This window comes from Pongo pygmaeus, chromosome 9 (genome assembly GCF_028885625.2).
Source record: "Pongo pygmaeus isolate AG05252 chromosome 9, NHGRI_mPonPyg2-v2.0_pri, whole genome shotgun sequence".
NCBI classification, from domain to species: domain Eukaryota; kingdom Metazoa; phylum Chordata; class Mammalia; order Primates; family Hominidae; genus Pongo; species Pongo pygmaeus.
In genome coordinates, this window is record NC_072382.2 from 107324649 (window position 1) to 107343573 (window position 18925).

Here is an 18925-nt window from a genome sequence, read left to right on the forward strand (position 1 = left end):
CCAGAAAATGCAGAAGAGCAAATGAATAAGCATAATACACATTTAGACCTAATACTACAAAATTTTAAACTGACTTCATTTCAAGTTAGGTGTGTAACTTTAAAAGTAAATGTTTTAATTTATGTATTTTACTGAAGAGTAGATATTTGATCATAGTAATATACCAATTTTTTTCTCTAGCCGCTTGCATTTTTTTTAAAAAAAGAGGCGGGATCTCACTCTATCTCCCAGACTGGAGTGCAGTGGTGCAATCATAGCTCACTGCAGCTTTGAACTCTTAGGCTCAAGTGATCCTCCTGCCGCAGCCTCCCAAGTAGCTGTGAATACAGGTGCTGCAACTACATCCGGCTAATTTTAAAAATGTGTTTAGAGAAAGGATCTCACTATGTTACCCAGGCTGGTATCAAACTCCTGGCCTCAAGAGGTCCTCCCAGTTCAGCGTGGGATTACATTGCATTTGTGTATTAATATTTTTTCTAGTTGTTGAAGAAAAGCTATCTCTATCTACACTTTCAATGATAAACCATAATGTTTTATTAATTAAATATAAAATAAAGCAGCTGAAAACAGAAATAAATTCCCAAGGCATTGTGATGATTCTGGACCAATAATACAAGAAAACACAATGGTAAATATAAGTGTATGAAATTTTAAACACACACATATACACATCTATATAAATAGAAAACCAAATAAAATAAAATAATAATAATAGGCATAATGAAAAACCAAAGAATGGGAAATATCTACAACCAATGCTACCTAGATGCGAAAGGGCATGAAAAGACATTCATATAATACAAAGACAAAAAATAAATATTAACAAATCAAATAACAACAAATAAGACAGATGGCATTTGATGTGTGCCAGACACTCTTTAAAGCACTTTTCACATATGAACACGTGCAATCCTATAAGATATGCAAAATTATTTTCCTTTTTTTTTTTTTTTTGAGACAGAATCACTCTGTTGCCCAGGCTGGAGCGCAGAGGCGTGATCTCTGCTCACTGCAACCTCCACCTCCTGAGTTCAAGCAATTTTCGTACCTCAGCCTCCCATGTAGCTGGGATTACAGGCATGCACTATGACACCCGGCTAATTTTTGTATTTTTAGCAGAGACAGGGTTTCACCATGTTGGCCAGACTGGGCTGGAACTCCTGACCTCAAGTGATCTGCCCATCTCAGCCTCCCAATGTGCTGGGATTAAAGGCATAAGAAACAGAAGATAAATTACTTGTCCATTGTCAACTAGCTAGAAAAGTGATGAAACCTAGATTGAACTTAGGCATAGATTCTTTTTCTCATATAATTATGTATTTAAAATAAGAAAAATCAACCTATACTAATGTCAAGATGCAATAAGCACCAAACTTATGAGCAACCAGTTAAATAGTGACTTGTTATTGTTGTTTTAGAGTACAGTTAGATAATAAAACAAAAATGAGTTCATTCTATCTTCTGATTCATATGGTCATTCCTTATCATTTTATTCCAAATAAATAATTCAAAAACTTAAAAGATTTGTGTGAAGACATTATAATATATGTGAAAAGCAGAACTGAGTATAGCAGGGGTGGGTACTTGCAGTAAACTCTGAAAAATAATGTAGCCTTAACAATTGTAGTCCCAGGGAAATGTTAAATAGATTGGTGACATCAATGTAAGGAAATTTATGTAGCCATAAAAACGATAGAATTCAAAACTAAAAACCAATAAAGAAAAGTGTACATGAAATCACATTAGGTGAAGTACAAAATACAATTTTTTAAATACACTCTTATTACAACTATGTTAAAGCTATATAAGCCAACAAATAAATATTGGAAGTAAACAGGAAGACAGTAGTTATTCCACAATGGATGTAAAATTATGGATTTTTTTAAGTTTACTTTTTTAATGTTTTAAGTTTTCTTAAAAAATGACTTTTTGATACACTTATACATGGAAAAGAGTTAAGACTATGATTTTATTTTTAATTTGCTAAACTGTCAAACCTATGACCTTGTACCCTTTCTGCATTAGACACCAAAGCCTAAAGGGATAAATAATTAATAGGCAGGTTCTTATAAATTTTTATAGACTTAACCTATGTCATCTAACCTTTTAGCCACAGTACATTCAAGTGCTGGAAATGCTTTTCTTTGTTGAAAAGAAATACTAGTTTTTAACTGCTTTTGCAAAAATGTACATACAAGCAAATAGGAGGACTTAAAAATCTATTGATATTCTAGCATTATACAAATATCTTATATCTATAATTCATTATTCCTCTATGTCTATAAATATATTGAATGCTTATTCAATACAAATTAACATGTATAGGCTTTCTTTCTTCATTCAGTGAGGGCCTACAAGGTACAAAGTTCTGTAGCAGCCACTAAAGAAATGGCTCATTCTCCCATGGTGCTTGTATTAGTCAACTTAAAACATCATTATTATTTAATTTAAGTTGTGGGAAGTGCTAAGAAGAAGTACGGGTTTTATGAGTACTTTTTAAAAGGGTGTCCAATTTAGGAATCAAGAAAGGCATTCAAGAGATAGTGACTTTGATCTGAGTCCTGAAAGATGCCTAAGAATTGACTAGATAAGGAGGTAGTGGTTAAGTACATGAGAGCATTACAAACGGAGGGAGTTAGATATGCAAAGGCCCTATAGAAAGAAAACTGGCCAGTGTGGTTAGAGTCCACAGAGAAAAGAGAATGGTCAGAGAAGTAGACATCTGGACCAGAAGACTAAGCTCTTGGTGGACCTAGCCAAGGAGCCCATTCTTCATCTTAATAAAAATAGAGGCTTTTGAAAGGTTGCAAAAAATGGACAAATTTGCATTTTTAAAAGAAAGACATGAGTGGGTGTCAGGAATTTCTTAAGTAGAACTCCGAAGAAAGATGTGAAAATACCTTTTACAATTAAAACACAAAAATTAAACATTCTAGAATAAACTTAAAAAGAAATGTGTAAGATTTCTATAAGAAAAATTTTAAAACATCCCCAAAAGATTCAAAAGTAGACTCGAATAAGTGAGAAGACATCCCCATTCTTGTATTACATTATTCAACATTATAGCAATGTTTCTCCCATGTTAGTTTATGAATTTAACTCAATCCTTATAAAAACATCATCAGACTTTTTATGTAGTAAGACAAGTTGATAATAAAAGTTCATATGGAAAAACAAACATGCAAGAAGAGGTAGTAAAACACTGGAGAAGAAAACCCATAAGAGAACACTGCTTCTACCAGATATAAAAGTGCACTTCAAAGTTTCTATAATTAAAATAATGTGGTAATGGCACATTAATAGACAACAAAGTCAGTGGAATAGAATAGAAAGCTCAGATATAGACTCAAATACACATATAAATTTATTATATGATATAGGTAACATATTTGGGGCATCACTGGGCAAAGAGAGACTTTTTAATTAATGTTTGTGGGACAACTGGTTTGCCATTTGGAAAAAAAATAAAATCAGTTGCATACCTCATACTATACACCAGAATAAATTCTAAATAGACCAGGATTCTAAATGTAAAAAAGAAAATTCAAACAAATAAGAAACTGAAGAAAACAGAGGTGAATTCCTCTTTAATTTCATTATACAGTAGTGAAATATTTTGTATTTCTCAAACTCCAGAGGAGATAAAACAAGAATAAACCAACTACAAATTTAAAAACAAAAAACTAAAACAACACCATAAATAAAATCACAGACAATTGATAAACTGGGAGAAAATGTTTGCAATGTGTAACACAAAGGACTAATCTCCCTAGTACATAAAGAACACATAAAACTGAAGGAAAAAGGATCAATACCCCAATGGAAAAACAAGAGAAAGACCTGAACTGACGAGAGAGAGAGAGAGCTTACTCGAATACATCCGGTCCCCCAAAAAGTTCAAATACAAACACAATTAGAGAAATAGTACAAATTAAAACAAAGGCGGTTCCCACCTATTACATAGGCAAACATCAAAAAGTATGACAACACACCCTTTTGGTGGGACTACGGGGAAACAGGGACTGTCACACATTGTTAGTGGCAATGCCAATTTGCACATCTTTTTGGAGAGGGATTTAACAATGTTTAATAAAACTGCATGTACATTTACCTTCCTATCTAGCAATGACACTTTTAGGAATTTACCCTGAATATACATTGCTAATACACATGCATGAGGTTATTCATTGCGGCATTGTTTGTAATTGCAAAATATTGGAAATGAAGTAAATGCTCATACATAGGAGAATGATTGAACAGAATTTTGTACATCCACACAGTGCAGTACTAAGAAACTGTAGAACAGAATGAGGAAAACCTCTATAAACTAATGCAGGATAATATCCAAGATATTTAACTTCAGGAAAAAAAAGCCAAGTGTAATGCCTGTCAATTGTGGGGCCTTGCCAACATGAAGGGGATGGAAACTGCCCTCAAGGCAATGCTGTGCTGAAGGGCTGGAGGAGTGGTGGAGGGGGATGGGATGTGAGGCTTCTTTCTGTGTGCAGCCTGTGCATGTCTTGCTGCTGCTTTGCAGAAATGCTTCAATTACTTGCAGTCCTTTGCCAGATAAGGCAGGTGTCCAGTGCCCTGGTTCCTCATCTCAACTGGGCTTATGCCAATGATATAAAATTTGGTGCAGTTCCCTGAGCCTTAATGCTTCAAGTGTAGATTTTGTAGCTGTTACTAAGGGATGAAAGGAGCAGAGTGATTACTGAATAGAGTTGAAGAAGTTCCAAAGTAATAGAAGATGGTGTGATCATTGGAAAGTCAATTGACTTAAAGGATAAATATAAAAATATTGAGGCTAAAGTTGTTCAAGATGTTGCCAATAATATAAAGGAAGAGGCCAAGGATGCACCATCACTGCCACTGTACTGTTGCTAATCCAGGGGAAATCAAGAGAGGTGTGATGTTAGCCTGAGATGCTGTAATTGTTCAACTTAAGAAGCAGTCTGAACCTGTAACATCCTCTGAAAGACAATTCTCAGGTTTCTATGATTTCTGCAAATTGAGACAAGGATATTGGCAACATCATTTCTGATGCAATAAAAAAGTTTGGAAGTAAGAGCGTCATCACATAAAAGGATGGAAAAACACTGAAAGATGAATTGGAAATTATTGAAGGCCTTAAGTTTGATCAAGGTTCTATTTTCCCATGCTTTATATACATCAAAAGGTTAGATATGTGAATTCCAGGATACCTATATTCTATTTAACAAAAAGAAAATTTGTAGCATCCAGTTCATTGTACTTGCCCTTGCAATTGCTGATGCTCACAGTAAGCCCTTGGTAATAATTACTGAAGATGATTATGGAGAAGCTCTAAGTACATTCATTTTGAGTAGGGTGAAAGTTTGTCTTCAGATTATAGCAGTCAGAACCCCTGGCTTTGATGACAATAGAAAGAACCAGCTTAATGATATAGCTATTGCTACTGGTGGTTAAATATATGAAACAGGCTAACAATAAATCTTCAGGATGTTCATCCTCATGACTTAGAAAAAGTTGGAGAGGTCATTCTGACTAAAGATGATGCCACACTCTTCAAAGGAAAAGGCAACAAGTCTTAAATTGAAAAATATATCCAGGAAGTAATTGAACAGTTAAATACCACAACTGATAAAAAGGAAAGCCAAAATGAGCATCTGGGGAAATTTTTAGATGGAATACCTGTACTGAAGGTTCATGGGACAAGTAATGTTAAAATGAATGAAAAGAAGAGTTATAGGTACCTTCAATGCCAAATGAGCTGCTGCTGAAGAAGGCATTGTTCTAAGAGAGAGTTGTGCTCAACTTCAGTGTGTCCCATCCTTAGACTCACTAGCTTCAGCTAATGAAGATCGGTAAGTTGATATAGACATTATTAAAAGAACACTCTGAATTCTTGCAATGATAAATTTTAAGAATGCAGGTGTTGAAAGATCATTAATAGTTTAAAAATGCAGAATTCCTCAGAAGTTGATTATGAGGCTATGTTTGGAGATTCTCCGAATGTGGTAGAGAAAAAAATTATTGATCCAACTAAAGTTGTAAGACTGCTTTATCATGTGCTGCTGGGGTGGGCTACCAGCTAACTATAGCAGAAGTTGTAGTCATGGAAATTCCTAATGGATGGACCCTGGAATGGGAGGAATGGGTGGAGTGGGAGGACATATGAGAATTAGCATGTTCTAACCCTTAGACTGTTGGTTTGCCATTATTAATTAACTGATGAGAAGCTCAGGAAAGTGTCTGTCACGAATAGCTTCAGAGAAGTCATTGAAGAAAATGATTGAAGAAATGGCTGGCTGATGTTTAAGAAAATCACTGTAACCATCAGTTACTAGTTTCAGTGGATAATATAATAATGATTTGATGCCATCATCATCCAGATAACTTATTTTGTACTTTTGGACAAAAAGACATTTTTGCATTTTAGAAAAAATTTTAAAGGAGTATCAATAGTGTGCTGTCGTTCGTGTAATAAAGGGGGAATGAGAAAGTATACATTCATCCACTCATCTCTTCAAAACAAATACCAGAAACAAATGAGATTTGTTATCAACATAGGGTGGCTGGGAATGGAAATGAAAGAATGTGAAAAGAATACTTCTTTCAGTATACTTTTCTGTAATACACTGCCCTTTATAACATTTCCTCCATAAAAACAAATACAACCAACCAGAATGTAGAGAGAAGCTAAAATGAAAAACAAATAATAACATATGAACCTAACTATATTACAAATAACTCCATGGTTATGTTGTTTATTTGTAATACAGTTAGGTTCGTATGTTATTAGAGAAGAAAAGAACTTAGGTAATTTGGGAAAATATTATTTAATATTTTGATTGGTTACCATACCCAGATATGGTACACTAGTTAATAATTTTGTCTAAGTGTATTGGTTAGCAATTCTGTAACTATATGTATACCAACATTGAGCAAATAAGTAAAAAATATTATGGATTATAAGGACCAGGTTTCCTACTGTTGGAAAGAGAAGTTGCAAATAAAAAAAAGAGGAAAGGCTAGAATAAGCACTCTTGTGTTGGGTTGAAATAAGAATAAGTATGAGTTCATAGTTTTTAATATAGATATTTAATATAGACTTAATATTAATATTTAATATAGAGATGGAATTTTAGATGTTGAAGTAAATGTAGTAAATGAAGTAAATGTAGATGTGTAGATGTGTGTGTAAGTATCTACACATAATGTGGATATTCCAAGAACATTCCAGTAATGATGAACACACTTGGCATCCATTCTCCAATTAAAAGAGCCAGGGCTTCTTAGTAAAATGGCTGATTATATCTGAGGCAGGGAAAATATAAGATGATAAAGGACAATCTTGTGGTGTCAGAAAATAAGGAAATGCTTATGAAATGATTGAGAAAAGCATATGGAAAGGATTCAGGAGCTACAAATGAGTAGCTCTGGGACACCGTGAGTAAAAAAATTAAATAGTGGTCATAATGTGTTATTACCATAAAATAAAAATCAATGCCTATGAGCCCAAATTGATATAAGTAAATAAGTGAATAAATAAATAGGTGGAGGAGAAGCTCCAGCTTTTCCATATAGTAAACTTCCAATAAATAATGTAGAAGGATGGAAGGGAAACAGAAAATCATCATTAGGTAAACATCACAGTCATAATTGCTGCAGGAAAGAATCATCAATGGATGCTAAAATTAGTAGGTGAATGTATAATGAGAAACATAAATTTGTATAGTCTCAAAGCATTTCTTCATAAAATGCCTTTTAATTATTAAGGGGAAAATAGTAACTTAACAGTGGAGAAACCTGGTGGACACCATCTTAACCAAGTAATTGAAGGTAACATCACCAGTAATAAGACATACAGGCATGACGTTCCTCCACACTGAGAAGGGTACAGCATCACTTCTGCAGTATTTCTGCCACATGCAAAAACATGAGACACCCAGGAGGAGGAGGTGGGAGGCAGACAGGAAGAGAGGGAAGAAAAAGGGATAGGTATTGATGGAGGTTTGATACTACCACCTCCATTAAGATGTTGATAGTGAAGACAGGAAGATGTGGAGGCAGTACGTAGATTACAAGAAATACTGTGAATCAACAGAATTTGAGGATCAATATGAGATGAGAAACAATGGATTCTGAAGAGAGTAGAAGGAGGTTTAAGGAAGATACCCAGATTTGTGGGCTGCTGTACAAGTGGCTGATCTTGCCTTGTATTAACGACAGGATAAATTGGAGGAGACAAAGTTTTAGGGATAATTATCCACTAATTTAAGATTCTCAATTCATCAGTACTGCCATCCCAAGCATGTAGCATACCCTCACTGAAGTCTTTTATTATTTTATTTGTTTATTATTTCTTATTATATTATTAGGGTCAGATAATCAAATTATATCCACAAAGAAACTAGTTTTACCTTGATGAAATTCACACTTGTAGGCCAGCTTACCTTGCTGCGATACATGTCCTCGTGAGACCTGGGGTCAGGGTGTGAGAAGTTCTGTTCATTCTGGTTTAGTCTCTGTAGTAAAAAGAAACACCTTTTTCCTACTTCATAGGCTATCTCTTTGTAGCTTAGTGATATGTAGGAGGCAGTAATGGCCTCAGGTATGTCATGGAAGAGACCCTTAAAATGAGTTCTGTTCTCACATTATATTGTCAGAAAAATCCCTGGCCCCTGAGCCACCACCACAGCAAGTATTCTGTTTGAAACATAGAATTGCCACCAGTTTTCTCCTTTATTTTATATATAAATGTCAAAAAAAGAGACATGAGTATCTTAGATATGAAGTGTTAGGCTTAAATTTAGATATTTTCTGTTTGAAGTTTAGTAGATTTATTCAATATTAGTTTATATACAAAACATTTGGAGAAAGAGAATGGGCCTTGGACAAGCTGGTTCTGAGTTCAAATTTCAGCGCTGCCACTTAGCCAATACCAGGTCTGTGAACCCTAACAATAGGCACAAATTATTGAAGCCTCATTTCCCTAGAGTGTAAAATGGAGTAAAAGACTTGACTCATAAAATTCATGGAAAATTAACTGAAATCGTTGCAAAACCAAGTATGGTATCCAGTATGTGTGTTTTCACAAAATGAATGGATGATATTTAGCAAATATTAAATACACGAATGGGTTATATTTTCATTTTTGTTTCCTACTGTTTTATTAGGAAACAAAAACTAAATAAGGTAAGCCCTAGCAATAAAATCTCAGAATTATTTTTTTCTTGGTGGAGCCATTAAGAAAAATTAATTAGTTAATTCGTTTGAAGATCGTAAATACCAAGGTAGTGAATCATTGCTAAAGCAAGCATAATTATCATAAAAGTATACAATAATTTACAGATTAGGTGAATAAGTTTTAGCTATGTGGTAAGAAATATAATGTATTATTATTCACCTGATCTCGATCAAACCTAGTTGGGTTCCAAAGACAACATTTAAAAATATTTTAAAAAAATTATTCCTTCATGTGATAGAACACACTGTGTTTGAGTTTGTTGAAACTTTTGCTCTGATTATAGAACTTGATTTATATGAATTCCACCTGTATACTCTCACTGGGGAAATAACCTGTAAATGAACCCAAGAGCGACTGATCTTTGAAAATCAAATACTCTCACATTGAACACTATCTCTTTGAGTGAAATTATGAAGAAATTACATGAATGGTGAAATAGGAAAGGGGAGAGGAGTTATTTCAGTTAAATCAACATTGATTAATCATGTTCCATGTCCAAGACGTTATAAGGAATGTTGTGGCTACATCATTTTTAAAGTGTGGCACCTGTCCTTAATGTTGGGAATCAAGTAGGCCTTGAGGCTCAATTCCATTCTGGCTCAGGAATCTATCAAAATTATGACTTTGGGCAAGTTATTAAAACCTGCACATTGTGCACATGTACCCCACATGTACCCTAAAACTGAAAGTATAATAATAATAATAAAAGAAAAAAGATGACTTTAAATGTCAAAAAAAATCAAAAAAACAAAAAACAAAACAAAAAAACCTCTCTCAATTCCTCTTTCACCCTCTGGAAATGTGAATACCACAACACTTATTTTGTGAGAATTAAATGTAAAATATTGTTGAAAATAACTGGCAGGAAATAAATGTCTAAATAGCTTTCTCTTTCTCTCTATGATAAGAGTTTTTGAGAAGATTAAATTTAAAAATTTTTAATTTTGTATGTTTAAAATTTATGTATTTGTGTATGTTAAAGGTTATTAATCATTATATAGATATATGAAATTGTTATTATAAATAAATATGTAAATAGGTATAGCTCACTGTTATTTATCTAGAAGGCCAACCTCAACCAATGAATGCATATTTTGGCATTTGCTTTTTCATAGCCAAAGTCTGGTAGCAAGACATTGGAAAACAGGGTGGATTTTTCTCCATGGTAGAGAACTGATGTCCTTAGTTTAAATGAAACTGTGTAAAGCGAAGTCTCTGTGTATAAAAAGAGAAAGCTGTTGTTATATTAGTCAGATAGTGAGGATAAACTAAAGAAATGTGAAAGGATCTATATATCTATATATATCTATATATATATATATTCTTATTCATGCTTTGTCAGTCCTTTACTAATTTTTTATCTTACTTAGAATGAGAAAAATACCATGGAAATGGAAAAGGGATAAGATAATGAAAATGTTTCCCCAAATAAATGAAAATTGCAAAGGAAATTCAAATTTACTTTTCAAAAGGATTATTACAGCATTTCAGCCTATCCTATTTTTTGTGCATAATTTTTAAAATTATGTTTCCTTGTTCCTTTTACCATGCTTAGTGAATCCGTTTCATATAGGTGTTTTGTTTTGGTTTTGTTTTTGTTTTTGTTTAATATGGAGAAAGCTTTCAGTAAATTGCCCATAAAGAAATCATTGCAGCCCAGATTTAAAAGTACATTTGGCCTTAGGCCATTCCTCATAACTACTGAAAGCTCAAAAGTATGACCACGATGTGGAAAAAAAAGAAAAAATATATAAAGAGCTCAGCAAAAAGGATTTAATAAAGGGAAACCACATATTTAATTTAAATGTCTTGTACAAAGGCTGCATATTACCCAATGCTTTTAATATATGATGAGATATTGAATATCATAATGGAGATATAAAAATCTGCATTTATCTTTAGAACTCTAAACAAAACTCTTCTATTAAGTCATGGTAGGTTGATATCACAGTGTAATATAAAAAATAATAATTCTGAATACAGGCCAGGCACAGTGAATCACTCCTGTAATCCCAGCACTTTGAGAGGCTGAGGCAGGTAGATCACTTGAGGTCAAGAGTTCAACACCAGCCTAGCCAACAGGGCGAAACCCTGTCTCTACTAAAAATACAAAAATTAGCTGGGCGTCGTGGTGCCTGCTTTTAATCCCAGCTACGTAGGCGGCTGAGGCAGGAGAATCACTTGAACCTGGGAGGTGGAGGCTGCAGTGAGCTGTGTTCGCACCACTGCACTCCAGCCAGGAAGACAGATTGGACTCCATCTCAAAAAATAAATAAATAAATAAATCTGAAATTCTGAATACATTTATTTCTGCACATGTGGACACATACTCAAAGGAAATTTATAAAATGAAATTACTTGTTAAAATGATGGAATTATGGGATCTTTTCTAGATTTTTCTTTAATGCTTTTACAGATAAAACAATGCTTAATTTAGAGAAACACTATCATGCATTCTACATTCCAATTTTACCTGAAAGTTTTTGCCCTTTCCTGTGTGATTTGTGGGGATAAAAGCTTTCAATCAATTTTCAACTACAAGCTTTTCTACCTTGTACAAGAAGGTTTTTAATTTGGGATTGTTGTTAAATTACTTAGGAACATAGTTCAGAAATTATTAATTAATATATGCTAATTAACAGCACGAATATTTTAAAGATGCACAAATAGGTCCAGAATGGAAATATTAAAGTAGCTTGAGGCCATTGAAGTAACAAAAGGACAATTCAAAAATAATTAACAACAGACCCAGAGGACCAGTAGTGGGTACAGCTGCAAGGAAACACTTCTGTGTGTGCTGGCAGACTGTAGACCTTCAGCCGCTCTTCAGTGAATACAGCTGTGCTCAGCTAATTTTGTTTGTTACCACAATAATCTAGAAACTACTAAACTTAGAGAGGCTTTGAGGCAGGATCTACAGGATTTAGGTTTTACAAAATATATTGGTGGCTTGTAGGTGAGAATTGTGGGATTTATGCCTCAACGTCCACATCTATATTTATGGAAATATTATTTAGAGACTGCTTTGAGATATAAAATTAATGGTTTTGCTTCTCAAAACTTGATGATCTCAAGACTGTTTAGTAATTTTTAAACCAAAATATTATAAAAATTAACCGGAAATATTTTAAATTTTGAAAAACAAAAAAAATCAATAGATATAATTGAAACTCAAAGTTACTAGTGCAATTTTTATGTGAAAAAATTCTGCTAGAGAATATGCATCATCAAATCACACTGTTTTAAATTCCTTAATATTTTAACAATCTGATACCACTTTGAGATAATTTGGTTGAATGCTTCCCCACAATAAATAAGTGAATAAGTCTCCATCATAAAATGATATATCCATTCTGTCTGAAAGTGGCTGCGACCTCAATAAACAGCTGATCTTGTTGCCTAAATATTATCATACTTAAGACTTGAGTATACTTTATTATAAAACATCAATTATCTTACAAAATGGAATGGATTCATTTCTGGTAAAATCATCTTAGGAGATGTATTTTCAAATAATTATATTATTCAGATTCACCAAGACCCTATATTGCTGAAACGAGACAGGCCAATAAAGATATTTATTAAATTATGATGATAACATCTGTTTTAGAAATGTAAATTAATTATACTGAACAGAATAATTATTTGATCTTTAGCCGTTTTAGGCCTTCAGTTGGGACAGACCCAGAAGAGTGTGTGTGTGTGTGCTCGTGTGTGTGTGTGTTCTGGCTGTTTCTGCAGGTGTCTTTGAGAGACTTCGATTAGTAAAGGGTCTAGGTTAGGTTCACTAATGTCCACAAAAGGATGACAGTCAAACCATCGGCTTTTCCGGTCTCCAGTGTAATAGCTTCACCTTCAACCAATAACTATGAATCTACTGTCAAGGCCAGACTTGATGGCAATAACAATCACAATTGATTGCAACAAAATCATCATTTTAAAAATCTGGAAAAAACAGCTATTATATCTTATGGAGAATTTCTAAAGGTGGACTTTCAAATCAGTGTAAATCAGTGTAGTCAATAAACAGCAATTACTTATTTGCTACATGTTACCTTAGCATTCTGAGGAGTTGCCAATCATGACAATGGTCATAATCAAAAGATTCTGTAACCATACTATTACGTCTTTTCATTACACTTGCTGAAGGCATGTTGTTGAGGACATTTTCTGTTATATGACTACCTTCCCTATGTTAAGTCTTATGTTTGAAACATCGTTTAGAATTTAGTACTAGAGATATATCTTTAACCTCCAACCAGGACCTGTTATGTTTAATCCCCACTGAAAATAAAATTATGTAACTGTCTATGTTTCCCTTTTTGTTTTGATGACCAAGAAACCTACAGATAGATGTTGCTCTCTCATTAATAGTCAAATGATTAGCACAAGAAGTCAGACCAGGAAGAGGTCATTAATATCAATACAAAAGATTAATAAAGGCTACAGAAAATACCAAATTTGAGCCAGTTCTTAGATAATAGAATATATTTGTGTATTAGACAGGCAAAAAGGATTTTAAAGAATGTAATTCTGTACTAGTTAGAATAGGCTAAGCTGCAGTAACAAAATGACCCAAAGAATTACGGATCATTAAAGGAGAAGTCATAACTCTACAGTGGGTTTTCAATTCAATGGGGTTGGGGTTTCTCTCCACTTTGTCTTAAGGGACCCAGGGTCCCTTCATCTTGTGGTGTTACCATCCTTTAAAGCATCCATGTCATCTGCCTTCAGCTAACAGGAAAACAAGTACAAAGTACACACCGCAGGTGAAATGTGTCAGGCCTGAAAATGGCCCACGTTATTTCTACTCAATGCCCAACGAGAAAGACTTAATCACTCAGCTGCAACTAATTGCAAGTGAGGCCCAGGAAGAAGAGGAAAGTAGACATACAGGGCTCTGTTACAAACATTAAAAATAACAAACTAAAATGCAATTAGTCTTGGCATAGTAAAAAGCATAATTTTATATTAGACATGACTGTAATTTCCCTGTAAGTTTCTTATCCACTGCAACCATCCCTTTTTTCACATATGCAAGAACTTATCTATAAACACATACAGAGGTTTTGGAATCAATTGAAGGATCCCAGATAGACAAGAAACCATTATATCTTGTGGAACACATTTTAGCTACTATTAAATGTAAATTTTGCAATAACACAGAAGAAAGAAATATAACAGCTCCAATTTACATAGTAAAGTAATATACTTACTTCTAGTTTATTTGATAATGTATATAATTCAAATTACTTTCAGTTTGTTTTATTTATAACTGGATTCTCCATTTCCTTAATTTTAACAATTTTAAATGATAATACAGTGGTTAAAATGGAATGGAAAATTTAGTTTCCTAAATTAAAATGTATCACAATCACTGAAAACCTAAATTATCTATGTTGTAACACAGTGTGCTGTCCTATTTCTGATGACTCTGGTTAGAAAGCAATTGGTGGACAGTTTTGCAGAGAATCCTAAGCTACACATCATCATTGTACAGAAAACTCTATATATCATTAGCAACATATCAGTGTAAGCAATATAATTCCCTAGAGAAGAATAGTTTGCATTTAACATCAATTTAACCGTTTTCTCTAGACACATCCTATTATGAAGTTTCATAACTCAGCAGAAACATCTGTATGTAGCATGGGGCAAACATATGTAAAAGTGGGGAATGATCAAAAAATTCACTCTCAGATGGACCGTAATCTTTAACTAGAGAAGATACTATATTATAATTTAAATTACCTTGATGCCTTACTTTTAGAAGAGCAAATTGTTCTCACATTTTACAACTTGATAGGCAGTTGCTCTAATCCACACAAAAAGAAAAAAGGAGAAACTGAGTCTTTGCCTTTTCTTACTCTCTGCAATCCTTATTATTCAGTGTTACATGGAGGTTTATCTTAGCAAAGTCCTCCGTGATAATTTATTCATTAATCTGCAGAATATCCCAAACAAGTGAATATTTTCCCCTTATTTTGAAAATGAGGTTAACATTATCTTTATCTCCATAGAATGAGTCACTAGAAAAGGAGGACTGGAGCTAAGAATTCCTGAAATGCCAATCCAAGCATGTCCAGTCTCATAAACCACCTCTTAAAATTCACTCTTCCATTTCAGAGCATGGCAAGCTCCATACCAGCTAATTTTTCTCTGTGACTATAAATATACCATATTTGCCCTAAAAGGGTATAAAGAAAAAAATCTTAATGGGAATTCTGCTCCTACCTGAGCAACTCTAGCAGTTATTTTCTTAGTGAACTCTTAATTATAAGTCCTTAGAGAACAAGAAATAAAGCTAAATCTCACTATCTTTCCAAAAGCAAGATTCTGTCTCAGTGAGACTCTTTAATTAATCCAATGATATGTTTCTGAATTTCTAAAAAGACAGTCTTACAAATTTGTTTTTTTTTTTTTCTTGGAAGGGAGGAATAGTCATTCCAGGGGAAAGAAGTACAAATTCCAATGGTAATAAATTTTCCCAACTTTCAAGTCGTCTTGCAAAGACTTACAACAAAGAAAAGATATAACATAGGGTTAAACGAAGATTTTTAAGTACAGGCTTTGTTCTCTTGAAAAAAGAAATGGATCGTTGGTTGGTTAACTGTGCTCTAAAATTAAAACCAAAATTATTTACTATGGCTCACCTCAAACATATGCCCAGTATATGGAAAAAGTAAACACTGAGTCTTAAAACATTTAAGGCTAGAACACCCTGTGAAGCCAATGTATAGAATTAGGTGTGGTCACACAAGTGTATAGACTACATGTGTAGCACTGACTGAGGATCAGCCAGTTAAGCTCTTCCAAGCTTTCATTAGTGTAATTATTTTACGGGGGCATGTTTAGATCCTTGGTATAATTCACAGATGACTGATGCCTGTAGTGGAGAGTGAGGCTCCAGACAACGGTACCAATAATATCGTACCATAAGCACAATCTCTCTCCCACCTCAGCTCTTGTGATACTTTACGTAAAGCAAATGTCAACAAATTTGATTCACTGGATGAATAAATGGATGGATATTTGAGGGAGGTGGAGAATCATTCAAAGACCTTAAAACCCACATAAATTACAACAGAAAACGATTGCTGTCTCATGATACTACAAATAGAAAAGAACGAGGAAACTAATTTCAGTCCACTGTAGGTGGAATAATTACCTAACACATGCATTGGGTTCATGGTGGTAATGGTGGTGTCTCGACCTAGATAAGGAACACCTCCTAAAAGGAGCTACTTGAAGGCCAAAGTTTACTGTTAATGTGGGTACTCACGGAAGGAGAGGGAATGCACGCATGATTTTCCATTCCACTGCTCCCTTGGCAGCTCATTCCTTTGAGCTACCAGAGTATTGAAATGGAAAAGATTTGTGCTTGCTGAAGCTCCTTGAGCAGAATTCTTGTCAATTCCAATCAGCTGCTTACTCAGGAGTTTGAACAAGCCAGGGGACACAAGGTAGGGAGTCAGGCATGAACGAGCTTATATCAGAGGTATGCCGTGGAGCCCCAGATCTGAGGCATTAACACGAAGCAGTTATTCTTAAAAAGCTGATCTCTTTTTTTTTTTTTTAATTTAAAAAGAAGGTGACTGCTGACAATTTAACTATACGGTATTGATTTCTAGAATGGACAATCTGAGCTTCTTCAGGCATTCGTACCTGATCTTAGCACTCAATTTTTAAATTGAGAGTTGGGTAAGTGCTACAAAGAGTTCTATTTTTCACTCTAAAGGCAGGGATAACTGAAAAGGTTCCCCATTTTCCCAATCACTCATTGTGTTTGCTGGACAGAATTGTGATTGGCATTAGGAACTATCGGAGCGATTAGGTAAACATAAAGTTGTCTCACGAGCGGCTGGCTATGTTTTGGGAGATTAAGATTCCTGATCATTGGTGGACATTCCTCTCATCAAATTAGTAATCTTTCTTTGTGCATATGTCTGCTTTAAATTTTGTGAATATTAGAAACAGGTCATTGGAGAAATCTGAGCTGACAAAATGCGTGTATAATTAAGAGCCACTTAGAGCAGCGGCTGAGCTTATGTAGTCCAGGATATGACACAGCAGGCAGCAGGACATTACAGTCACTCAAGGCAGAGCTTAGTTTTTAAATAAACATGTATGCTCAGTTTATTCTGAAAACTAATGAAGAAGCCCTCATGACTCATGGGGCTTTTCTCCGTGAAGTCCCTGAGTAAAGGGACCTAAGTACATACCATAAAGGTGGAGGTCAGCTTTTTCTTTACCAGTGACTCAGATGCTTTCAGGCTGTATAGGGAAAGTCATTGATTGGGAAAAAAAAAAAAAAAAAAGCCTGAGTTGGCATGAAAATTTTTCCCAAAAATGGCGACTGAAATTACAAATGTGGTGAGTTTCCTGTTCTATACTGTATTTTTCACAGCAACTAACACTCTTACAGATCACATTTGCTCACATTACTGTAAAATATCCTGCCAATTGGTCTTTCACTCAGCCTATTTCATCATAAGATCCCTCAGCAGTAGTACTAATTACTGTATTTTAATTTTTAATGTATTGCAAAATGTATTCACTTGCCATCTGTGAAAAGTACCTCTTCAGCTTGTCTGCATTCAAGGGGCAAAAATGTGTCAATATACCAACTTTGACCTATAAACCAGTATTTTTTTTTAGCCAAAAGTACTTTCTTAAAAATTAGAAGCTAACATTTTAAAATTGTGAATTTCCTCATAAAATTTCATGTTTTTTTCTGGCTTTTCCCAGAACATGTAAGATGCAACATTGCTGGGCCCACATGTCTACATAGCAATCACTGGCAGAGCAGCAGCAAACAGCCTCAGACAGCCAAGCAGTTTGCAGCCTGCCAGGAGCTGTGCCACCCTTCATCATTGCTGAATTGTGGTTTTATATATACAAGGAGACTTAAAACAAAATGGAAATCTTTCTTGTATCTGTGATTCTATCCAACCCGAGAAAAGAAAATATGTGGCCTATGAAATGATCAGTTTCTCAAAAGATGTGAAAAGGTATATTTCTTGGTAGAAATGAAGAACGTATCAACAAAATATGTCCATAGCTAAAAAGCACAATTTATGATGCCATTAAGGACCAACCAGTGTAAGAAGTGGGCTAGTCCTTGACTTTACAGTCAAATTGCTTCACTCACTCACTTTATTTGCTTGATCCCTTAGACGTTTATGTTACAAATTAATGCACTAATACACGTCTTGCTTCCTTCATTGTCAAATGGCCATCCACTTTCTAAGGAGTGTGCAAATGGGTTGAGTAGATAAATCTCCAACCTGTCATATCACAGAGAAACTACAGGATTGTGCAGCATCACAGATTCAGGCTGCAGACCAATTGGCTGCTCATTTGGAATACTGTCCCCCAGTCCGCCTAGGTATAGCAGGAATAATTAATATTTTGAGATTATTTTATTTAAGCTATTCAATGTCCCATAGCCCCCAGGCTTTATCTAATGTTTTAATAGAAAGGCTGTTGGTTCCCAGAAGTCAAATGGGAATGGGGCTGCCTAACTTGATGAATATATTCTCATGGACAGTGTTAAGTGGTTTTGGGTCCTTCTTCCTGGGATCAGAGCCTTGTTCCTATATTGTGGCTTGCTCCCTATTTTTCATCTAGCTGGTCACACCATGATTTGGGCCCTATGTTTTGGGGTTTTTAATATCTACGCAATCTCTTTTG

General features: G+C 34.5%; 1 protein-coding gene and 1 pseudogene across 6 annotated transcripts in view; both read left to right on the forward strand.

The window, feature by feature from the left end:
* GRIA4 (glutamate ionotropic receptor AMPA type subunit 4) overlaps positions 1-18925 on the forward strand; it is a 381426-nt gene that overhangs the window by 93017 nt on the left and 269484 nt on the right. The window lies entirely within an intron of this gene.
* On the forward strand, positions 4913-5762 carry LOC134740226 (60 kDa heat shock protein, mitochondrial-like; annotated as a pseudogene).